Consider the following 26,308-nt stretch of genomic DNA (forward strand, 5'->3'; position numbering starts at 1 on the left):
AAATTAATAGTAGTATTATAAAAAAGGTAAAGAGGTAAAGACCACGAGATGAAGAACAGACACATTTTGTCTTGGGGGTTGGGGGGGGGGGGGGGCGGGGAGAGGATCTGCAGGAAAGCCAGTTCTTTGTTCTGCCACAGCCTCTTATTTGAGGGCAGAAAGGCAACATAAACAGGCTTTAAGAATTAATAATCCTGATTTCACAGGGGCTGTCCTAGAAGAGAAGGAGAGTCAGAAGCAAGCACAATACACTCTTAAATATCACACCTTGGTGCACAGCCAAGAAATATGCAGAAACCAAAACACACGATGCCAGGAGCAGCCTAAAGTCAACTCTAACAGGGACGAGCTCCCAAGTAGTTCCAAAACGCATCACGAGAAACTACTTCTGTTCTACGCGCTGCTGCAGGGCCAAGCACAGGCAGCACACTGGACAAGCTGGCATCATTGCAGTTAAAATGGGAATTCTTTGTTAGAGCTATGTATATGAAACTTTCACTGAAGGAGATGAGGCTGCACGTTAACCCAGACACCACCATGAAGGTGCTTTGGTGATTTTATAGTGAGGAACAGTATTTCTGTCTTAAGATGACGCTGTAATACTCAAATCCTTTTCCTAACAGCACATTTTGAAGATACAGTGTATATTCTGAGGATATCGCATTGCAATGCACCTGTATCATCTCATAATTAACTATAATTACTACACGCTCATTTCCAGACTTACACGCAGTTAACCATTAACCTGTATTTGTAGACTGTATTTGCTGAACAGCGTGGTACATTTCTTCATTCCCCCGCGCTATGCAATCATGCAGCTATGGACCTTATCAGAGTGGTCAACTAAAACAGGTTTTGTGGGGGTGGGAGGAAAAGCCACAGATACCTAGTTATTATTTAAACATTTTCTGATTTAAGAATGCTGGGGTTTTACAAAACTTTGTCAGGAAACAAAATAAACGAACATGGAACTGCTAATATTCGTGCTTTCTGGACAAACTCCCTCAAACATCCAGTACCAGTCACTGTGCGTACACCAGCATAAGAAAAACTGGTATCAAGACAACTTGTCAAGCTCCCAGCTGAATTTCCTTACTACACCTGATCTGTATATGTACATGTCTATTAGAAGAAATAAAAAAGCATACTTCGAGTCTCCAGCAAAGTAAAAACATAATTTAGTTGTTTCTCCCACAATAACGACTGTATTGTTAACACATCTGTAACACATTTGCACTAAGATTCACCTGTTGTGAAAAAATACTACAACAATTCCGTATAAGGACACTATTCAGTATTTATTACCCATTCCGGTGGGGTGGATAGTCAACAGCAGAATGCCAAAGATGGCTGCAGAACTGCTGCATACACAAAACTATGCATATTAAGTCTGGAATTGAGGGGTTCTTGTTGTTTGGTTTTGTCTTTTTTAAATGAGTAACACTGAACAGGTTTGTGCAACCACATCTCTGGAACTTGCTCTGTATTCTGTGAGAAGCTGAGGTGTTACAGACCTCTACCGGCTTTAAAGAAAGCGCTTGATGGAGAAATATACCATGAGAGAAATTGAAAAAAAACTGTCAATCACACAGATGTAATGGCTATTCAAAAAAGTACTGTATATGAAGTCTGTTTTGCTGTTTCTTTACATTTGAGAGGGTATAAAAGAAATTACTTTGAAATTCAGAATACCTATCAACTAGTTACCATAAGGACTCCACTTCTACACAGGATCTGCTGTGACCCACCTCCAGCTGTAAATGGCCTGCTACAAACAGTTCATCTCTTTGGAAACTCAATCTACAACTTTCAGCTGCTCGAGTGAGCTTGGCCAGTGTGAGTGTTCCTTTGAGGTCTCCAGCACCACCTTATGCGACCTACAACCTTGGTTAGGGAAACAAGCTTTATTAAATAAACTCAGATTTTTTGTTTTTTCTTCTCCTTACTGCACTTGCAAAAAGCAAATATGTCATCTTGTCCAGCATGATGTGTTGGCACAAAGCACAGATAGACTGTTGAGTTGCAAATTATAAATATATACAAACTTATTTTTATAATATATTTAAATATAATATATTTATGTATTATATAAAAATGTATATTAGATTTATACATATAGAGCACCTGTCACCATATCAATAAACATTTTTTGGAACCACTCTTGATGGAAATACCATGCCAGAAAGGAGACTGACTGAGATTATGATTGACTTCAAGAATTCTCAATAAATCAGTGAAATCAGCACCAGTACCATCCTAAAATGAGGTATTGGTACTAACAACCACTGTTTAAGTATCTCAGCACTTTCTTACCCATAGGTTTCCTGTTCTGAAGACCTGAAAGGGTAAAGAAGATGGCAGGGGTTTGGTCGCCCTCACTGGGGAGAACTTCTTGTGCACCGTAGGGTAGCCTAGGCAGCTCCTACACAGTGCACTGGAACAGGCTTTTACACCAAATCCAATTCTCAGCAGTAAAAAAAGCATTCATCTTAAAAGAAGCTTTGGGAGGATGAGGAAATTCAATCCTAGAGGCAACCCCCATCCCCACGTACAATAGAAATACCACCCACACCAAAACAATTTTCTGGATGCACATCAAAGAACATGCCCTCTTTCAGAACAACTGCTAAATACAACCCTCTCAGAACTGTGTCAATATTGGCACTAGAAAATGAAACCTGACTTCTAAAACTGATGTTGGGAAAGACTCCAGTTGCCAGGAACTTAATGGAAGCACTAGTGCAACATTACCTGTGCTTCAGCCGATAGTGATACAGGCACAGACCTCTGCAAAACCCAAGGTTAAGGCATGAAAATATCCTGGAGTTCTGAAGGACCAATTAAAAAAGTTTAGGAGCCCTTATGACACATTCAGTTTACAGTTATTTAATCCAATACGTAAATGAAAAAGGCAAACTTTTTCAGACATCTGCAAAGAGAATTTCAAGTTTGCAGTTAAATCCTACTTCATAATCAAATATTTGTATTTGAGGGGAAAACTGCTGGAAGTGTGTAAGAAATAGCTGAAGCTTTACTACTTAATCCTAAATCCAGTAACTTGTGTAGGTAAAACTGCTGTACAACTTTGTCTCACAGAAAATTCTCTTCTTCATTCAAAAAAGTTTCTCTGCCTCTGAAGGACTTTGTTTTGTGGTGTTTTGTTTTGCTTTCCTAAATAAACACAATGCAACCCTCATTATCTGTCTTAGCCCAACTACTGTCAGCACTCCCTTCCCTGGGTCTTTGCACAACAAGACGTTACATTACAAAGTATGCCAACTGAGCACAGTAAATTTTCAGGACAGTGAGGGCTGGAACAAAGGAATCTCGAGGGGACTGGCTATGCTACCTCCACGTGATGGCCGGTGAACAAGGAAGAAGCAGAAAGGTAGGCAGGCAAGCAGCGTCCTGCGAGCTAGAGGTCTGCAGAGGGGTGATGGCACCTCGCTCAGCCTTTCCCTGCTGCTGTCAGTGCTCACCTGATTCAACTCAGCTGCTTGAGAGAAGAAGCTGAACATAAAACATAGCGCTGTCACTTGTGCTCCTGACTGCTGCAGCAGCCCAAGTGATTCCTGAAATGCCAGATGCCCTCGCAGCTGATAACCCGTACACATCCCAGCACGTCACTCGGGGCCCAGGAGAGTGCGAAGAGGGACCACGCAGAAGCAAGGGAGATAGGACCGGCACACATGCACACACATGAATGCCTCTCTCTTTGCATAGTTCTAAATAAAATTAAGCCGCTCATGTCATTTCCACTGCCAGATTAGCTCAAGCATAGTAAATTTCAATTCAGCTCATTCACCTCACTTTGATCCATGCTACATGCTGCCTTCTATTCATATCTACAACCATCACTGACAGCAGCAGGAAAAGTAGCATAAATCCAACAAAACACTTTAAGAGTGAGAAGTTAATGGGAACTACAGATTAGGGTTTTTTTTCTTTAATTTTTTTTTTTCACTAGTCTGATATTAACATGCTGCATCACGATCTTATTTCTCTTGCTGCACGTAAGAGATTAAAGCACTGAATTCACCCAAACCAACTAAGTTTAAATACACGACCAGCTTCCTCCCTAGCATTGCCCCTGGACCTTCCTCCTTGGCCTTTCAATTAAGCCAGGCAAGGGACCTCCTTGAAATTATGGCTTTTAAGGAAATAGATAAAAACATGGAAACCTCAGAAAGCAAGTTAAACACAACATTCAGAGTAACAAATATAATAATGAAGTACAGCAAGAAGCATGGAAATTATTTAAGCAAATGCCAGAAACCAGTTTCCTTATTCCAGTATTTCTCCTCATCAGCTGTGTCATATGTCATTTACAAATCATTAGTCTAATTTGAAATTATGGGTCATGCAGTCTCCCTTTAAACCAGTACAAAATTGCTATAGCATAGTTTTTGAACTTACAAACCCCAAAGCATGGGGGCTGGGGGCAGAAAAGAAGGTAGCAACGAAGGGAAGGATTCCTGTGCATGCATGTCAAGGTATGCATATTTTGAAAGTGAGGGTGCAAGTGAGGGATGGGGATGTTTGCATATATATATATAAAACTGTATCACATACACACTCTACATGCATAAATAGGAAGTAGAAGTCCCATATAACAGCTGCTTTTATATCATGTATTTGTGACACATCCTAAGAACTAAAAGCCAACATGCCACCAGGTAAACATAACCCTCAAAAGGGAACAGGTTTGGGTCAGGAGAATTCCAGTCCTGGTTTGCAAAGACTCAACAATCCAGAATTGCATTTTTGGCGGCTAATTCAGAAGGAGGTTTGGATTTATCAGTAAGTCTTAAGTATTTAAGAGAGAAAAGAGAAAACTTTAGCTGAAGAGGACTTCCAAACATGATAGAAGCGGAAAGACTGGTATCCTTGACCCTTATTTAAAAGCAGATACACATGCTCAACGTGTAGTAAGTTTACAAACAGAAATAGCACTATGCTTACCATGAATGCATGCACACTCAAACATTACAGTTTCAAAGAACGTAAAATCTTCACAGATCAAGCCATAGTTTATAGCCAAATCTTATCTCTATGGGATTCTTGGCTGACAAAAAACATTTTGAAAAAATAAGTATCATCATCCATGTGCCCTGTTGTTTTATCCAGCACATACTTTGCACCAGGAACTGGTCATATTTAATGGCAACTAATGATTCACTATTACATCTCAGAAATAAAAATGGATGCCAAGAGAAACACACTGAGCAACAACAGTACCACCTCATCATCTAATTACCTTGATAAAGTGACTACATGCTTAGTACAGACATTGGCAAATACAAGTCTATGAAACCGAAGCATTGCTTACGCTGCCTCTAAATAACAGGAAGATTATTTAATCCTGAGCATCGTAGGGTGAGTGGACCCCGAGTATGCAGTGAAATCTGTAGAGAGTTTGTGGAAAATCTGCCTGGGCCTTAGTTTCAATACAGTCTGTCTGAATTTTTTCCGGCCTAATGGGATTCATTCATCCATCTACAAGATGCAAAGAAGAGGCAAAGATAGCATTATGTTGCTGCTGGTTTGGGTGTGGGGGTTTTGTGAGTTTTCTTTTTTTGAAAGCTTGCAAAATAAAGAGTTATAACAGCAGAGCACAACATAAAATCAAGTATCGCTTGTAGTCTAGTCAAGTAGTACAACTCTTAAAATTAGCTTCTTCACATATTGTTGTTTCAATAAATCCATCCTGACCTTAAGGAGGCCTGGACCTTTGTTTTGCAAACCGTATCAACAAACCTCACTAATTAGTGATTTGTAGAGGTATATTATCCTGTAACTACTTCAACTCAAACTAAAACCCACGTTAACATGCCCTTCGATTGCGAGATAGCCCAGCTGTTCATTGCGGTGCACCTCACGCAGCGAGACCCAGCGCACCCTCTCGGCCCCCAGCTCTCCCCAGCTGCCCGCTGCCCCACCAGCAGGCTGAAGGAGTCATCTAGTGGCCAGGCTCATTCCTGCAGCAGCCCCAGCCCCGCAGCCTGGCTGGCAGCGCAAGACATGGGACTTCTGAACCCCTGAAGCACCTGCAGCACTGACAAGAGTCCACTGAAGGTCCAGTAGCTGAACCATGATATGGTCCCAGCATAGTCATGATGTTCCCTGCTCATCTTCCATAACCTGCCCCAAGTGTTCATTTCCCACTTCTGGCTCGTGTCAAGGCCAAATCCGAGTCTGTACTCCTTAAACAGGCTTGGCAGTAGACACGGGGGGTGTTTCTCAGCTGTATGTAAGCTCGCTGTTCCTTTTCAGGAAAGGGCAAACAGATTTTCTGAACAACGTCGCTGCACGTGCGAAGCACCGGGTCACGCGGCAGTCCTGCCCACCGAGCCAAGAGCACAGCGGCGGCACGGCAAGCCAACTCATCTCACCGGGGGCCCGTCCCTCCTCTACCACAAGCTCGCCACGTAGGGTGGGACAAAGCACCTACGCATCCACGCAAGGCACCTCAGTCACGGAACAACCACCTGCCTAATGACATGCAACACGCAGGAAGAACTGCAAGATGTTAAAACAGGTATTTGAAGTATGATTAAAAATACTACTCTGATAAACACTGTTACTATCTATAAAAATTCTTACTAAGCTTCATAAAAATTTGTAATGCTTTGTCAATTCTCTGTTCAACACCCGCGGTCAGGTAAGTTCCAGAATTTTAAGGCAATATGGTTTTATTTTAAACCTCAAATATCCATCCTCAGATGAATGGTCATTTCAACTACATTAGAAATAATAAATAAAAGTGAACACCTTGGTTTGAAAGAAACTTGGATTCATTTTTGTTAGTCTGCGTTGATTTGTGTTACTTCCTTAAATCCGTACTCGGCCTCACCGTGAGTCGGAGCCTCTCTCGGCCTTGATCGCTTCAGTCAGGAAGGTGTCACCTAGCTTCTGCAATCCTACAGATCCCCCGGGTAATTCAGGCGAAAAGTGCTGTAAAACTGCAGATTACTATGGTGTGGTTAAGGAGCTCGGACCTATTTCAAGGCGCAGCTGAAGGCGGAAAATGGTGGTACCATAACTATACCAACAGGTAAAGAAAAACGAGCCCTGCAAGCCTTGATGTCAGAGCTCGACAGAGAAGGTTCCTTCACAACAGTGTGGCCTGAGCAGCAGGAGGTGATGTGTAAAGCCAGTTACAGAGCTCAGCCACCCTCCAACTTCTGCAGACATCAACCCCCACCTTGCTTCACAGGTCTGGCACATTACCCTTGGGTCCTATCTGCCTTACAGGGAGGACCTGGAGAAAGATAGGCTCTAAAGCACGTTTATTTCTGTAAGGTGGGGGCCACCTTACCCTTTTAGGTCAGTAAACTACCAAAAGCTGTTCCTTGCCACTCAGTGCTCCGGGGCCCAGCCACAGAGGTGCCTGCAAGTTAGGAAGCAGCTCCGCAGCACTCTGAGGTTTGCACAAGCACACCCCAGGTCTATTTTTCTAGTTTTTAAAACAGGCCTAATTTGTATCATCAATAACATCAATATTCTGCAGCCTTCTGCATTCTTCGCTCTTCTACAGGCCAACATCACTTGAATGGTAAGGCCACTCTTAAGGCTTTCACACAAGTTTAACTCGCTCTGATTTTATTTCTTTATATTATTTTGGATGTTAGGAGCCTCTTTGGAAAGAGCAATGAAAGACCAGGTTCACTACTGGTCTAAAACAGCACGCCAAAAAATTTCACTGATGAAATGAGGAGGAGACAGTAGTAGAGGTCTGCTGATGTATATCGTGTCAGGCCAAGTCACATTACCCTGTCTCATACCACACTTCCAGTGACCTGCAAAGAGTGCAGGAGGATCAGTAATAGTGACTCAAGCCCACTTTGTCCCGCTGTTACAAAAAAGTTGCACATACTTTTTGTATTATGTATTACACACATACACACACACACAGACATATGCGTTTATGCGTGTATGTATCTATACATACTTTTTTGCAGGTACATACAAGATAGAAAACAAGCAGCGTGTAGTAAACTGGTTTGCAAAGTAGCCATGAAGAAGAAAAATAGTGGCAGACTGGAATAAAAAGATGAGAAACTGCAAAACACCACAGCCACTCTTAAAAACACAGCCTGTCTTTGTGCACTGAAATTAAAATGTGAGGCTCCTTCGGGAGCTTCTACTACTTCTTAAAATGCACATCAGCCAAAACATGGCTGTAATTAGTCAGTGCTGCAAATATTTGGGTTGATAAACCTTTTATCAAAAGGGAGTGTATTATATTGATCAGGCTTTTATCACCCCAAAAGACAGCCATAATTTGTCTTTCCTAAAGGTCTTGCCACAGACTACCTGAGAACTTTGGTTAGGTGCCCCCCCACACCAAAATGTTTCCCAAAGGGAGGATATTACACTAATCTTCCAGAGATGGCACAATTTTCCAGAACTATTTCCAGGCATAATTCAAGGAGGCTGACCATCTTAAAACGCATTACTGACCAAAGCCTATGCATCGCAAAACACCCTTTCCCCCCCCTTTTTTTTTTTTTCTTAAACTCAGCAGAATCAGCTAACAGTATCAACCAACTGAGGATACCTTTCTGTAAGGGCCCTGCCCTCCTATCATCCCTCAGCTTGCTGACCTCCAGGACAAGCTGAAATATCTCTCTCAGAACTGCCACGGGCAAAGGATTTATCTGCTTATATGTACATTTGCCAACCCATCCTGCAGGAAACTTAAATCAGAAGCAACAGTGTAAATTGCTGATAATACTTGAAATACATTCACTTATTCTGCAAGCTCCGCCGGAAAGCACCTCTTTTCCCTCTGCCTAACCACCACCTCACCAAGGCAATTTGGATTCCTTGTCTTGCTAGAGCTCCACCAGCAAGCAGATGTCCACACCTGCAGCCAGCATCTCCAGGTGGAGATTCAGAATTCACAGAGCAGCGACTCCAAGTCGGATATTCAGTGAAAGCCCAGCACCCGATTCAGAAAGCCTCTACATCATCACAGCCTTATCCCTGTGATCATTCCGAACAAACCACGAACACCACCACAGATGGGAAGGCCTCAGCTGGGTCATTAGAATATGTCACAGTGTTTTTCAAATGGGATCTGGCTATTACTGCAGCCTTCAAGGGAGAGGAAACAGCTTAAATCTAATAACTCGTTATTGGCCCTGACTAACAAGAATGTGCCTCTGGAGCCAGCTCCCCCGACACGGGGAGGAGGTACTGCTGCTGCCAGAGTTTGTCAATGCACACAAGCCCACATAGAATCTGCCTGCCGTTTCACCAAAGAAACTTGCAGGTGTTTACACACCTGACTGCTACTTCTCAGTTATTCCATAAGACTAACAAGCTTCAAGGGGCACCATTGGTTACACGAAGAAAGTAATTTAGCCAAGCCTGGAACACTTACAGCTACGTTACTGTCATTTTGAACTTTTTTAAAAAAAACACCATACATTGTCATAGCCAGCTGGGAACAGGAAAACTCAGTTAAATTATTTTCACTTCTCTTGCAGACAGTTTCACTTTTGAATTAGTTTGGGAAACAAATATTTTGCTTTAACATCTGCATGAAGATATCCCTTTAATCGGAAAGTATTTAAACTTCCAGTATCTGAAAAAACACTTCACTGTACAGTCGTGATCTAACAGATAAATGGGGAGGGATCCACTTTGAGTAGCTTTACTCTGCAGTGGATCCTGCTCATCTTTACTTGAAATGTGCAAGTTTTTCTGGTAGCATCTTTTGGGACTGCTTTTGAATAAAAGTCAGTTCCCTGTGAAGCATTAGCCCTCATGACAAGAATATGTCCTGCCATACTCAAGTTTCACGTCTGAAAGAGGTCAAATGCTGCCAGCGTTTCAACTCAGGTTAGCTGGCCACCACGGAAGACTATGTCCCGACACAGGACACCACAGCACCTTCCTGCACCAGCCCCCCACAGCTGTGACAGCACTTCCCAGGAAGGCTCTCCCAGTAACATCCTGGATGGAAATCTGTGGAGAATGCCGCTGCCATTACACCATGTCCGTGTGGAGGGTGGACACAATGCTGTTAGAAGGTGCTGCAGAGGCAGTAACTCCGAGTCCTCACCAGCAGAAGCTGTGTACTTACAGAACTGTGGTCATGGCCCAGCTGCATCAGCTCTCAAGGTGTTAGGTCACTTCTATTTTGCTGTCATTTGCCTAACAAAGAAAGCATTATTCTTGTGATTTACTCTCATTAATCAGCTTCTTCATTAACAGCAAGATGACGAAGACTTATTTTTCCCTCCAAAAGAAAGTCATAACCAAACAAAACTATTGATATTTTTAATTTATTTTTTTTTAAAATGCTTGCGATTCTAGGTGGTTCTTTCAACCCTTCTGGCTTTATAAAAAAAGCCAACTGAATTTTATGCTGTGCAAGCTTGATAGAAAACTTATTTAAAAGCTCCTTTCTCATCCTGGAACTGCCATTCCTTTTGTTCCTCTCCCACAAATTTAAGTTTTATTTTGTATAAAGTTTTCATTGGACAGTATCTTTTTGTAGCTTAAGGTACTCTCAAATATTACTCAAAAATCTGAAGAGTCAGTGTGCCACATTTTGCTAGGGGCTTTCAGTTTACTTTGGTAGGGCAAGGCAACGAGTAGAGATGATGTTTTCAATCTTAACTCTACTATTGGAACAACTTCCAAGCAAAGCAAACATTGATCCTTTAATCCCTTGTCAAAATCGACTAGCATAGATTCCTGTACTTGCACGGAGTCTCACAGAGGGTAACAAAACCCTGAACAAATGCACAGGTCTACACTAGCAAATCTCAAAATAGGATCTTTATCTTGGGATGTAACATTCGACTACCCTAGCCAAAGCACAGCCCCAGGGAATTAATGCAGAAATAGTTGTTGCTGCTTTTTGCCAGCACCTAACACATAAAAGCTTCAAAAACCACTAACAAAAGCTTCCTGAACTCCACAAATCACACACAAGCAACAATCACCCTGCTATTTAAAAAACAAACAAAAAATATTGAAGTACCGGCCTTCCACTGGAGGAAAAGCTGCTTGTCTTCTTGAGATATTCCACCACCCATCAAAATCCCAAGAGTAACCAATTTACAGCACCAACTCCAGACTTAAAAATTTAACCAGCACCTTGAACCTGTAGTAAACTGGTATTACGCATGCAGATGGAGCTATCTTGCTAAAATCACCTATCACCACACTGACTGAAAGTCCCTTGCAACTCTTCCATAACAGCCTGACTCGTAGCATGCTATGCTGGGTCACACAAAGGAAAGCTATGCAAGGAGCACCTACTTCAGAAAGGATCACAGGAGAAAGATAAAAGCAACATCACAATTAAGACATGTTATCTTCAGCATCAGTAACTAACTGATGCTATCTGCACTGGAAACTATCCAAACTGCAAAATCGTGTTTAAAAGATGCATATAAGTCCCCAGTAGAAAAAATATTGACAGTAGTGGTCTATTTCTGGAGATACCAACTTCTTCTCTTGCATTTTACTTAGCCTGCTCTTAAGGCTCTAGCTTGACAAGCAGCAAGATAGCATAAGCCAGCTCTGAAGCCAGAAGCAGTCCTGTCCCCTGCCGTGCTTCTATTCCCCACAATCCTGGACCCCTTTTTTGGGGCAACAGAGCTGTTCAGTTCTCCAGTGTGATCCATGACATAACATGATCCACCCAATGGTGGTCAGCTCTCTCTCTAGTGGACAGAATGAGTTAAGGTAATAAAACCCATCAGTCCCCCAGTCCAGTTCATTACACAACTGCAAGAACACCAGCACAGCCCCATGGGGTAGGGCACAAGTGTCTGAGGCTGGGACTGCTTCTTTTAGTGACAGTGCTGTCATTTAAACATGGTGCGTCACTGTTACCTCTGCCAAGCACGCCTTATACACTTGTCAGGGAGCTGTACTTCGAATAATGCATTCTATCTACTACGCTGATGGTGAGGTGAGCGTTACACATGTAATGAACTGAAGGTGAAGACAGGCTCCGGGAGACATACCCTTCACTCTGCTCTTCATGCCTACAAATGCAGAGCACTTTATTAACACCCTTGTGACCTCTCCAACAAGGAAGGATCCAACGTGCAGACAGAGCTTCCCATTCCTCCTTCACTGCACTATGAAATAAATTAACAAATTTCCACAAGTTAACAGAAGCCCAGGTTGTCAAAATAAGACAGAGAAGTAGCAAATGCTTTGACCCTAGCTGTCAACAAGGCTGCAAATCAGTTACAAGCACAACATTTAGAGCCACTGGTAGGAACACTTGACTCTGCCAACACAGGTTGGATCTTTTTACAGCAGCCTCCTATCAATCAGAATGAAAATTTTGAAAATAAGTACAAGATGAGTAAAACAGCACAGAAGTCTAGCAGATGTTGGGCTTGATGCTTAACATCATGCCTGTGTTCTCAGTGTTGCAGAGTTTCTGTACTGGTAGAATGCAAGTAAAAAGGTAGTAACTTTGGCAAGTAAGAGTTGAGTACTTGGGCCCACATGTGAAATATATTTGCATCTACAGGATAAGCACACTTCCCATGCATTTCTTGTGGAAAGGTTAGCATTTAGAATTATCTTTAGAACCAACACACTGAGGCAAATGAGTATGCGTCATCTTTCTAACATATTCATACAAACAGTACATAAGATGTCTTTACCCATGGTTTTATCCCTCAGAAAAATGACATAACCCAGGGTTAATTCCCTGAGCACAAGTCTATATCAAGAAGTAGATTTAGCAACAATGAATTTACAAACTGCATGGAGGCAAAACTATGCAGTGTAGTATACCCAGCATCTGCAACCAAATACAAAAGATGCAGGACCATACATGACTGGAAGTTTTATTATTACTTCCTATACAACACTTCCACCACTAGCCCAGTGGAGGCCACAAACTGGACAATAAAAGTGGTTTGTTGTTTTTCTTTTGACCTTATACATTTATCTACAAAGCTGTTCAATTACAAGCAGTAAATGTGGCTCAGTAATACAACACATTCTTAAGAAAATACACTCCTACCTGCCCCGCAACTGAAAACAGCGGTGCTGATTTCCACCAAGAAAAAAAGGAAAGCCAGTCACTCCCAAAACCAAACCCCAGTTTCTAGTTTACTGTACCTCTCTCATCTTCTAAGAAAGCGATCAAACTTTGAAATCAAAGTTTCCCCAGAACGGCTTTCAGCACAGCTACTGGGGAACCTCACTGTAAAGCAAGTATCCCCCACTCCCACAACTAATCAAAGACTGTATTTGTTCCGCTTTATAGCAGAACTAATAAATTCAGCTCAGCATCATTGAAAACAGCTACCCAAAGTGTGCACTCTGGTCTGGATCACAAGCAATTCTGGTCAGGCCTCAGAGCCTGGGGTATATCACATCTCCCATGATCCTGAACCAGGTCCTTGATTTCTTCCTACTGTCCCTTGCCACCTGGGGAGTAGCTCAGACCTGTGGCAGTGCCCTGTAGCTGTGGCTGCAGCATCCAGCACTTGGCTGGCCCAGCACAGCAACACATTCTGAGTGGCTTCTGATGAAAAGTCCTCTGTAAAACCACTTAGGGCACCCCAGTCGGAATGAACAAAGTTGTTCCATTAATGTCCCATTAATTTGACTGTTAACAGGCAGCAATGAGAAGGCAGCAAAAGAAGGATAGAATATGAAGTAAGCAGCAACCTGCCACCAGTTATGGATTAATGATTTTAGAGTTCCATTAAAAGGTATACAGAGAATGATGCTCACCTGTTAAAAAAGCTGAAAGTTAGTTAATGAACCTGTGGCATTTACACTCTTCACTCCATAAAGAAAAATAATTTAAAAAAAAAACACAACCTAAAATTTGCAACAACCTAAGAAGGTATGTTCCTGTACAAGTTGCCCATTTGTTGCAACTAAGATATTGTTCCAAACAATCTGCTTTTTCTCAGCCAGCGTGGCTTCCATCCTGAGGGATGCTTGGCAACTGTAAAAGTATTTTTTCCCCCTTTTTGTTTTTCCTGTCTATAATTTTGTTTCCACAAATTATAAAATCATGTCATTCCCTCATAAACAACACATTATTATAGATACACAGTTATGACTAAATCAGTATAAAGTCTCTTTCTGGTATTATTTAATCTATCTAAAAGTTCTGAAACCACCTATCTTAGTGTTTTTTCTGTCATAAATCGTTTGGAGTAAATGCTACCTTTATCATCTGTCCTTTTGGCTGTATTTCTGCCATACCTATCTACAATTTTCAATGAAAGAAAAACGAGTTTACACACTGTAAACTTTCATTGACTACAGTTCTTTGCTACAGCAAAATCCATCATTTCCTGAGTATACTCCATTACAGCATTAGCAGGAGCAAAAGCATCTGATCAGAGAGCGTAACAATGTAATTGCTCATTTCTTGTTACTGAGCCTGGGCAGCTTGTGGCTCTTGGTTCCACGTCCAACAACTCCCCGGACCTACGCGATGTAGAACCGGCACTCACCTCCTTCGCCTTCCACGGTCACAGAGCTGGCACAGAAATGTTTTCGGTGCAGCAGTCTACCATTCTGCCTACAGCTCTGGTTCGCTGCAACAGAACAAAATCACCATGATACCGCTTTTCCAGCTTGGCGTGTTCGCCTGTCAGAAAAAGAGCCTGCAGCCACCCATAAAAATTAACTCCAGACCGTTGAAAATAACTCTTTCAGGGGAGGAGTAACAGCGTTTCGAGGAAAACGAGAAGCAGGAAGCTGATCTCAGCGGCGCGGGGAGCACGGCCGGGGCGGAGCGGGGGCGCGGCGCGAGGGAAAGTGGAGCAAAGCCCCGCACCGCGCGCCGGGCCGGGCAGCGGGACCGGCCGCCGCAGCGCGGCCATCGCACGGCAGCGCGCACACAGCCGCGCGGCGCAACGCTGCCCGCCCGCACGGGCGCCCAGTGCGCGCCCCGACGTCAGCGGCCGTGGCGCCCCGCGCAGCAGCCCGCCCCGCGCAGCAGCCCGCCCCGCGCAGCAGCCCGCCCCGCGCAGCAGCCCGCCCCGCGCAGCAGCCCGCCCCGCGCAGCAGCCCGCCCCCCCGGCTCCCCGTGCCCCGCGATGCCTCCCCGCTCCACGGGCCGGGCCGGGCCGGGCCAGGGCCGAGCCCGCTGGCACGCGTGAGCCGGGCTGGAAAGGCACGTTCCTGCAGGAGGGGGCCAACGCTCCTGGCTCGCGCAGCTGGAGGAAAGTCTTACTGCCTGTTAAAAACAACAGATGGTGGTGGTATCTTCTACAGGATTGAACTGCCATGTTTTGTGTGTAACTAACTTCTTTTGATGAAGTTATACAAAAGAACGGACCCCCCCCCCCCCACAACCACAAAACGGGGTGCGGGGATTCTTTAGGCACACAGCTTCAAGACCTGCAGGCTTTTCAGGCTCAAATTCAAACAGCCACCAAATGGGGTTTAACCTGGTAAGAGCACCTCCCACTCCGTACAAACCTCCTCCCCCCAAGGCCCCCCTTCCCGGGAGGGCCGATTCTGCTCTGGCAAGCAGAGTCTGTGCCCCGGCCTGCCCTCCTGGCCTCCGCGAGAGCTGGGCTGCATCTGCCGCTTGCTGTGCTGTCCCCGCGTTCCTCAGGAGTGAGGTTTGTTTGTACCATTAGGATGGCATTACAAAAATGCACGTAAAACAGAATGATACGTAACATTCGAGATAAATATAAGCTTAGAATGTGAAGTGTCCAGGTAAAGGCAAAAAGATACAAGGCAAAGTGGACTGACTGCCATGGGAGCCCTCAGCCATTCTTTCTTTCAAAAGGAGAATTAAAACCTTTAAGGGGAAAGAGCATATCAATGGATCTTCCTGACACTCACACTGCCAGGATCAGAACTCCACCTCTCTGCCAAAAGCAGACAATCCCTATCCATTTATGGTTTTCCTAAATGAGACCCTGGAGATAAAAATGGACAGTATTCCTACTTAGACACTTGTCTTGCTCTCTTTCAAGCCTGAATGTTTTGCCTCACTAGCTCTGCACAGCAAGATCTGCAGGTATTTTGCACTGGTGGGTACAGAGGGGACACAAGACCAGACCAAACTAAACCAGAACAGTAAATCAATTTAACTCAAGTTCTTACTCTTTGAAAATCCTTTCGGATGTCCTCTACACTGGTACTGACAGAAGGGAAAAGAGAAGCAAGGTGGCCAACCAGTTTTAACTTTATCACTTCTTTCATGTATTTTCTCTTGTCCGCTCAATATAGGAACCTATAGCATGTCTTTAACTCACACGTGGGAGATTCCATTCCAGAAGATTATGAAACCCAGCAGTTTTTAACAAAGTTCAAAATGACTCCTTTGAAATTCACTGTGCCTTGTTCACTTTTTGCCACTGTTTCAAAGCACATCCTGTGCTCAGCCTGCAGTCAAACCCAGGCTGAGCTGAGACACAGGGAGACCTCTCGCCCTACCTCTGCAGAGCCCGATGGCCTTCACTTCCAAAAGTGGACAGACAGACCCATGCCTTCATCTTCAGCCTTCCCAGCTCACAGCCTACCTTTGGTGACTGCAGCTACACTTAACTTCTCAGTTTGCAAGTTTAATGGAGATGGAGACATACATCCGTATCTACAGCTACTCTGATGGAGTAGTCAGCTGACTGAATGGATGCAAAGCCTCATTGCAGCCTATCTGCAGGTGCTGCAGCAACATCAGCAGTGCCACAAGGAGACTAAAGGCAGCCTAAATCTCAGCATGCAGGCTAGGCCAGACAGCATATAAGCAGCAACATGCCAGACCCCATCCACCTTAACGTCAATGCCATTTCTGCACTACAGCCGGTGTAGTTTGGCAGCTTTATCCTTTTCGTTCGTATACTGAGACACTCTAGTTTCACTCCCAGGAGAACTTACTCATTCTTTTTGGGGAAACTATCAGCACTGAAGTGACATACAGCTGCTTCCTTACCAACAAAACATATAGTTTAAAGCCAGAACTATATCAGAGCTAGGAATGTCATTCATACACTCAGCTGAACAGATTTAGTGAATATTAAAACCAAGAATCCACAAAACCTGCATGGGATATTGTGCTGGTGCTGCTGTGTGGACCAGCAGCAGTCAAGGTTAAAATACAGGTAAGAGCTCAACTTAAGAGAAACAGCAAATAATCACAAACCTTTTCTAATATAAATACTGCTGGATAAATGAGTCCACCACACCAGAGAGAAATGAGCTGACAAGCACACCTCCAATCCCAGGATAATTCTGTGCATTTCAGAGAAGCTGTTTCCTACCTGCTTTCTAGAAGAGAGATTCTACAGCGCTGAGTACTGGCTTTCCCCTGCTATTCAAACTGATACTCGAGTTTTGAAAGGGCATTTCTCATTTCTCACAAATACCAGCCAGGTATACTGTTGCTACAGCGTTCTAGCCTCCTTCCTCCTTTCTACTTCTTCAGTTCAAGTACGTATGTACACCAGTCACAGTAGTTCATTAGATAAAGAGCAGCAAACTCTGGCACGCTTGACGTGACAGCCAAGGACAATTCATTCCAGAAACCTAGAAAACACCAGAAGCACTTTAAAAAAACCAAGAGTATTCTTAGCAAATAAAAATCATTAACCAGTTTATGAGGTTGACGTACAAATCACTTAAGGTCCATCTTTAACATCTGCAATGCACATCTCTAACAACAAAGGCACATCTTTAACTTCAGTCTATCTTGACTTAGTAACGACCTAAAACATTCTCATACATGTTTTTAAATAACTTGCTATTACTTATTTTGCAAACAATTTTATAAGTGTTCTGAAAGACCCTCCTCTATCAGTCCACTTCAGTCTTACTATTGAAAAGGCTTCATCCTTAAGATAAAACAGGTCGTACAAGGAAAACTGGAGAGACACCAGTTAAAGTACTGCATTGTTTTCAGTACAAAAAGCTCCATTTCTTTAACCTTGCCTTTCTACGCAAGCAACTTCCCTGAGAAACTAGAGTAGCATCTACTTGTACTTCAAGTAATTACTCTCTGCTTCTTTGCCTCTTCTAAGTTTCCTTGACTGAGGTCATCAAAATAACAAGTACATCTTCAAATCAAAGTTTATCATTTGTACGATTTCAGGGGCAGGACCGTGAAAGTCCTTCTTAGGCAACCACTGTTCTCAAAGTGAAACAGCTTGTACTTAACGCTACCAAACAGTTAGATTTCTGTCACTCTCTTTGCTGGCTAGTGTTATTACCCTGCCCAGAGGTCTCCAATTTCCGTATAGATACAGTGTTCAATCAGCAGTTTTTACACTGCTGGCATTACTTCCTATGGGTCTCCAGAAGTAACTAAGAAGATCAGCCCATTGTTGGTAGGCTTACATTCATTCTTCAGGCATCTATAGGACATTTTTTTAGTGTTTTTAAAGTAATAATAATAAAAAAAAAATGTTGAAAACCCACTACTTTAAGTTGTGTCAGCTTTTTTCTTGCAGGGAAAAAAACATGGTCATGAACAGGGATCATCTAACGTATAATCATCCTTTAGCTACTAGACAAGATAAAAACCCACCTCTGAAAGAAGGCATGAAGTAGGAAGGAGCAAGCACCTACAGGTGTATGCACTCCTGCACTTTAAACTCATTCACATACACTTAGAAGTCCAGGCACTTTCAATCAAGTAGTTGTTCTGCACTGTTTTAACATTAACTTGAAATTTTTGTATTGCTTAAACTACAGTTGTCAAAATTCATTTATACATGACTATTTCTGACCTCTCATCTCTTATATTGAAGGCAAATGGAGATTAGGTACCAAATTGTCTCTATATTTATCTAAAATAAGCCAACCTGGAGACAGTCTGATCACAAATTTACTCACTCCATCAGTATTACCTATCTTCTCCTGAACTGACATGACATGACGACTTTTCCTGGCTTGTTAGTCTGGTAGTTTATGAGCATTAAAATTTGTTTGAAAGTGACCAAGATGAGGAAAACCCGGTGAAAGAAGATACAAAGGGAAAAAGTAACACTGATGAATCTTGCATGGCTGAAAGCTTTCTCCTGCTAACCGGCAAGGAAATGTTAACAGCAAACAGTCAAGGAAACATTCTGAGAGGACATTTAAAATGGTCCAAAACTTAACCTGGAAGTGACTGTCAGTGAAGACATCCGAACAATTCCCCAATCAAATCTGCAGTACCAGTCTACTAGTGTAATCTTGCCTCCTGCAAAATGCACAAAAGAACTGTGCTCACGTATACATACGGAGTTTGCAGCAATGTCAATAAATTATCATCTCCAGTGAAGCTCCGTATTTTATTCCTATCCCACAAAGAAATAAAATATTAATCACTAAATCTAAACAAAGTCACTACTCGGCTCAAAATGGATACAATCTCCCAATCCAACGCTTATATAACTCTGCAATACCACACAGTTAATACAACACTGAAAAAGATAAATTCAATCATAAAACATTCCAGGAAACACCATCAACAATCTGTGTATTCAGAAATCGCAGAATCATCATTTTAATGATTCCTCGATCTCAGCACTTCTTAGAGGTTGGATCAAATGTTTTCATATATGCACATGTACACACAAAAGCCTTCTGAGCTATGTAGTATTAACTGCATACATGCAGCTGCAGATTTCCACCACCAGAAAGCCACTGCCCCGCTACCTACTACACACACCCACACATCGCAAGTGTCAGAACAACTTCAGGTACAAATGTCATACATAAATAACACATAAAATACCCAAGCCAAAAATCCTACCACAAGCAGCATGCTGTCCCTTCTTAGCCCTCCCCCACACTGTTATCCTGAGAAGTTAAATCCCAGCTCTCCTCTGCTATAGGTGGAAGGCATTCAGATACTACATACAATGCGGCAGAATAAAATCCTAACACCTTTGCCCCCTTTTTAGCTTTATTACCAGAACAAGACAGTGGCAAGTTTAGAGATGCAGAAGTTACTTCTCACAACGTGCAGATCATACATTGCATGTAGCACAACCCCCCCCCCGCACACACACATTTCCAATATCAGCATTTATTAAAATTAGGAGGATTTTGTCTGATTTTTGCTTTAAGAACAACAAGAGCTGTTCTCCATGAGATTAAAATGCAAAACAGACTTTTAAAAAGAAAACTGCATTAGTATAATCTTCTTTATTTTCTAGTTCTATCAGAAACAATTTATTAGAAAGACACGTTTCTGGTTTTTCTAACAACCCAGTTTTCTTTCTAGAGGTACTGCTGCAATATTCTGTAAGCATATTCTTAAAAGAGATGCGAAGGTTCAAAGAGCAGTTGCAAAGAAAGCTATTTCACTCTGCTAATTTGCATCAAGTTTTATGGTTCCTATCCTCCCTCCTAAATGGAAAACTGTGATAAAACATCAAGCTCAATTAGAAACAGCCACTACACACAACTATTTATCTAAATGATTTCCTTTAGAGTATGCATAATTGTTTTTACAGAATCCTTCAGTGTTTAGGCCAACAGTGTCACCTTCTCTTCAGAAAAAAAAAATAAAATTCCTCCAGCTTCACATGTCATTCACCAAGTACTGAATTCAAAACTTGACACATACAAAAATAAATCTTTCAAATTTCATTTGTTTTAATGAAGTGCTGGACAACCACTATGGCAGCCTGAGTTCTGCACTCAGGATACACTTGTGATTTTTTCAAGTTACAGTATTAGCTTGCACATTAGAAAGCCCAAGTTCAGCACTTATCTGAATATTAATTATTAAGATAGTAATCAAGTGCAACGTAAGACTTTAGCACCAGAACTAGAGCTTAGATTTTTGGAACTTGGTCCCACCAGTTATCATGTTTGTCAAAATCCTGAAGTTTAGCTCTGTTTTAGAGTGTAATCTCCGATTCGTTCCTTTTAGATTTAAGGGCCAAAAGCCTGACAAGATTTCTGTAGGCACTGGAAGAAGCTGGGGAACAAAGTACGCAAGATATAGAAAACAGGCAAGTGACTTGAAGTGTTTTGTCCACATCTGTGGACAGCTGGCAACTGTGCCAGCCCCGGTAGGAGTGGAGATCAGTCTCTGTGGCAGCATCAAGCGAGAGAGGGAGTGAGCACAGAGAGGTCAGGTCCCTACAGGTGGGCTGCCATCCCATTCTTGGCACATCCAGGTTTTACTTCCCTCCTTAAACATGCTTTCTGGAAAAGTGAATAGTTTTCGTTCAGTTTAACTTAAGAACAAACCCAGACTGACCTTTCGCTGTGCTTACAGTGGTTTAAGCTATAGCTGCTCTCCCACCTCTGCAGGCTCCCCTCCCGCCTCGCTCGCTGGCAGAGGGGTCGCGGTAGCCCACCCTCCCTGCCGCAGGGGTACACCAGCACACACCGGGGCTCTGGCAGCAGCTGGGCCTGGCACAGCCACCCCCGGGAAGCAGGGCTGCTAGGAGGGTGGCTGGGCCCAGCCAAGGCCATTGCAGCCATCAGCAAGGACAGAGGACTCCTCCCTGGGAATGTGAGAGGGGTGGGTTATGCCAGCAAGAAAGCTCTGTGTAAATACAGTACCCAACATGCAAATCCAGCAAATAAAGTAAATTTTCCACCCTCCCCATGGATTTATGAGATGTCACCCAACCTTTAGCTGTTCTTTTGTTTTACCAACAACTAATTCCTCTGAATGATTGCAAACAAAATTAAACTCAAGGTGCTTCTGCAAAACCATTAATTAGCCTTGGCTAATTGCAAACTCACTTTAAAAAAAAAAAAACACCTTATCATTTCATCTTCAGTAATAAGTGTTGCTCAGGGTTTCATACACCAGAGCAAAACATTCGCCATAATGTCCTGTGACGCTGTCCACTCTTAGCCAAAAACCTGATGCCAAAGCCAGATGTGTGAATCAGTGGCTATGACATGGTTTTCTCTTAAGAGTTTCTCTATGTTTTGTCAGCATACTATCCAGAACTAAATGAGTCATTTTTCTCATTCAATAATAATAATTAAAAAAATGATGTTTTTTGTTCTCTGGTCTGTGGTTTTCTCCCCAGTGTGTGTGTGGGACTGTAAAGCTAAAAAAAGTTTCTATTATGCAACACTTCACTAGAAAAGAACACAAAACAGATTACCAACATTCAAAATTCACATTTTACTTCAAACATGAACAGCCCCCCAAAACCCCCCAAACCAAACTTTTTTTTTTTTAATATTCTAGGTTCAGCCACCAAAAGTCAATGCTCTATGCAAAGTACTGATTGATGCACATATAAATACAGCAAGCCTCTTCATTAAGGAAAATCATATGGGTTTCTTGCATTGAAGTCTGAAACACATCTGTGGGACACCACAGAAGAGGGCGGGTCTGTTCCTGCCACTCCAGCACAAATGCAAGGCACAGATCCCAACCTACATGTTAGCTACCTGCCTGTATAAATATAAACACAGTAACAGCATTAATATATTGGCCCTTCTGTAATATACGAGCAGCTTTTTTGGGGGGTTTGTTTTGTTTCTAATTGACAGGAAGAAGAAGTTTAGGATAGGTCACCTGTTACCAAAGGATGCAATGCTTTATAGATCAAAACTGTCCTCGGTCTATGCAGAAGAGCAACAAACAAGCCAGATGTAACAACACTGGCTCACCAGTAACACAAGGTTCACAGTAACAGCTATTTACGTGAAAACCTCACTCTGAAATGCGGCAGCTGCAGGGCTGACCCACTGCTACTTTTGCTACCAATGCATTTTGAACTGCCACAGAAAGGTACAATGGCCCATGGGAGACAGTAAAACTTCCAGCTGCTGCTGTTGAACTTTAGACAAGTCATTAGTTGCACCCCTGTGTCTCTCACCGAGCCAACCACCACTGCTGCTCTCTGGGACCCTGGCTGGTACAGCCCAGGAGGAGGAAGAAAAGCACAAGCAACGGCCAGCTTTGGTGCTGGGAAGTCCTGAGAACGGGCAAGTGCACTCCTCTAGACGCAAGAGGCTGCTGTAACAACCAACCTGGAGAAGTTCAACATCTTCTCCAACAATCACTTTTTGTCAAAGCAACTCAACTACTATAATTTTATCTTCTGACTTGGGTGTAGATGTGGGTTGTGAACTTAACTGCATCACTGCGTACCCCAAAGCAGTATATAAACCACACAGACATAATAATTCCCTGTCAATGGGCACTTAATTTAAGTCTTCAGCACACTAAACGCTGTATTGATTTTTTTTTTCCCCAAATTCTACTTTTTTTGTAAGAGAGTGGAGGAAGGATGGGGAAGAATGTTAAAAATGGCCTTGAAGGACTGTGCTGGTACAAGAGCACAAGGCTCGGTACAGTAGTCGGAGCATTAACTAGTCAGTCATCACATTTGCAGTTTCCTTTAATTTGGACTTACCTGCCTTGCTTGAAGTCACTAGAAGACCAGTTTGATCTATTTAAGCAATAGATACTAAATAGATACTAAATCAACTGTCACACACCAAATACTTTAGATAAACACAGGTAACTTGGCCTCAGTGCTGACTTACTTCTCTATTCCATATACATTCCCAAGGACTCTAGTTTTCAATTACGGCTTCTTTAAGGAAAGGCAAAGGAGCAGGGCAAAAATTCCACCCTGAGAACCAAAGGCAATACACTCATCCTCCCCTGCCTCCCCCACTCCTACAAAACCCATGAACTAGCCCTTTAATAAACAGATCTTTTCCCCAACTGGTTTTCACTTTCAACAACAAAACTTAAGTATCAAAATAAATACCAAGTTAATTGAATAATAACTTCCCAAGAGAAAGTACTGTTTTCAACATCCAGTGCTATAAAAGAAATCCATAAACAGGATTTGCAACCTGCTAGTGTAGGAAGAGTTATTACTGCGGACTAATCAGATTTTGCATCTTGAAGGAATGTCCAAGACGTGCCCTCATGGCATACAGCACCAACTGTCAGTGACTGACCCCAAAGACTCCAGATGGTTTCAGCAGCCCTACGCTCCTAACACACAGAAACCTGATTCAAACCAACTAATTGAGTACAAGGACTCCAACTACAGCAGGCCAGCCCAGCTCTGCATGAGCTAATTTGCCCTTAACTCAATGCAAGTTAAATTAGTGTGCACAGAGCTCCATGCTATCACTGCCAAACCACTTCTGATACTTGTTCTACCCTACTGAAAGCACACTCAGATAATACAAAACACAGCAGTCTACAACGTAGACATACCCTTGAGGTTTTAGATTATGCCAGATTTTATTAATAGGTTGCATTTTTAAATGCTATTGCAACAAGGTGCTTCTAAAAAGTTGGTAGTAAAAAAATCTTTCTGTTTTTCTTTTACAAACCTGCAGGCTGCACAGACAACTCTCTAGATCTCAAAAGCCCTCAAATCCAGCTGCAGATCAGACTTGGGAGGGATGCAGAAAACACTTACTTTTGTTAGTAAACAGGCAGTATATATTTGCCTATTTGTCTGGCTGGACTCTTTAATTAAGTTGGGCATTTACCAGCAGCCAGTGATGCCCTGCGTTCCCAGGGAGGTCATGGAAAAGAGAAAGCACTCAGCACCTCCGTAGGGGATCTGGTGGATGGGGCAACTCCAATTGTCCCTGAATTAACTAGAATCAACAGAATTAGTTGAGACATTTAAGACAGGGTTTGGCAGATAGGAAGGGAAGACCCTGGGTTTCCTGGAAGAAATTTACATTGGAGAGGCACATGTCCTCTGCAGTCCCCTTCACCACCTCCCACCTCTATTTCCTCTAGTAATATTGGGATCAATTTGGAGTTATACAGCAAATGCCATCAACTGCCAAACTACTCAGTAATCTTTACTAGGCCCTCCCAGTCCACTGTAATAATTTTAAGTACACCACAAAGCAGAAATCTCCCATGATCATTTATTTATCATTGCTGAGAAACACCACCCACTGTCCACCATTCCCTGGAAAGCCACCACTCTGCCCAGTAAGACACTTCACTACACACTTGGGAGCCTTTTTCTATATTGACTCTGTGGCCAAATTAAAGCAAGTTGCTTGCACTACTCTTTCTACCCCTGGTATGATCATGATCACTGACCTTTTATGCATAAAGAAACTTAAGAATCAAACTTTACCACTGCGTGGTTCAAAATACTGTAGCAAGGTAGCAAACTCTGCAAGCCACATTAAGTGTAGTTCCTGTATGCTGTAAGCACGTGGACCTTAAAAACACATTTGAACACAGGTATCTTGGCAATATATGATCTCCCATCTTAAAGTTTAAAACTTATTTCTTTCATCATAATTACATAGAGGTATGTGGGGTTTTTTTGAGTATTTCAAGTCAATGTAAGTGACCCGTTGCTTCTGAGTTACAGTGGGCACAAGGCGTCTATCTCACTCGCACGACTGAAAATTTCAAACAGAAGAATGACAGATATAGCTAAGTTTGTTTCAGCAAGCACCAACTGCTTAATCATTCACACTGATGGTCATTTAAATACTGACAGTCAGTCCAATGCTATTGGTACACAACCATGTAAATCATGCTCAAATCATGCATAAACCAGATTTCAGCTGTGTACTCATCAAATGCTGAGCCCTTGCTTAATTATTTACTTTCCTAATCATGACTTTAGGATGTTGATGTAAGAACTAAAATTCTTCTCACATTAAAGGCAAGTGAAAAGTGTAACCACTGGAAATCACAGAATTTTTACTTTGAAATTGTAAGTATCATGTGACTGCATCCACCCATATTATGTAGGTCAGCCCCAACAACAAAGATTTTCCTAAATTTCACGCATTCCTGCAAACAGGAGTATAAAAAGAAATTTTTTTTATACTTCTGAAAGGTATACAATTTCTTTTTTTTATACTTCTGAAGTTCCCGTATTTTGGCAAGACAATGGCATATGCTGCTACTTTATGGCAGCTGCTGAAAACACAAATCTCTACATCCTGTCAACCCTGTCAGCAAAACAAGGCAGAGGTATTTTGCTGGATGATGCACACTAGTGCAACAGGTCTGTATGTCACTACAGAATTGGTTTTAAATGTTCGTACGTTGCTTCTATTGCTGCTAGAAAACGAAACACCGCTATTTCATATGTAGGCATTGAAGAATTTTCACTCAATTACCTCACGTGGCTATTCCAGACATCCCCGTCACAAATACTTACATTCTTTTTCTACAGCATAACAAAAAGCAATTGACACTAAATGGGATGGGAAAACTGAAATTTCATGTAAGAGTTGACTTATTTTTACTCTTAATATCCGTCTACTGGTTAAGAAAGCTACCTATTCACAATTTCACCTTAAGTCTTACTGAATTGCATTGTCTGTTCACATAAACAGGGTTGTCCAAATTCCTGAAGATACTTGGCTAATACACTGATCCATCCTCTCATTCAAAAAA

At 42.4% G+C, this 26,308-nt stretch overlaps 1 protein-coding gene across 22 annotated transcripts in view; it reads right to left on the reverse strand.

Annotated features, from left to right (window-relative positions):
• The window catches only part of BBX (BBX high mobility group box domain containing), a 141,283-nt gene that overhangs the window by 92,087 nt on the left and 22,888 nt on the right, over positions 1 to 26,308 (reverse strand). For 6 of the 22 annotated variants that reach the window (XM_056327132.1, XM_056327137.1, XM_056327136.1 and 3 more), the window contains exon 3: positions 14,472 to 14,555. The exons of 13 other annotated variants lie outside the window; for them this stretch is intronic. The gene's annotated coding sequence lies outside the window, so the exon portion shown is untranslated. Of the gene's footprint in view, positions 1 to 11,993; positions 12,013 to 14,471; positions 14,556 to 17,240; positions 17,506 to 26,308 lie in introns of those variants that run through there. 3 more of the 22 variants (XM_056327140.1, XM_056327142.1, XM_056327151.1) reach the window with 2 other exon arrangements.

The sequence above is a fragment of the Falco biarmicus genome, chromosome 2 (genome assembly GCF_023638135.1).
Source record: "Falco biarmicus isolate bFalBia1 chromosome 2, bFalBia1.pri, whole genome shotgun sequence".
Classification (NCBI taxonomy): domain Eukaryota; kingdom Metazoa; phylum Chordata; class Aves; order Falconiformes; family Falconidae; genus Falco; species Falco biarmicus.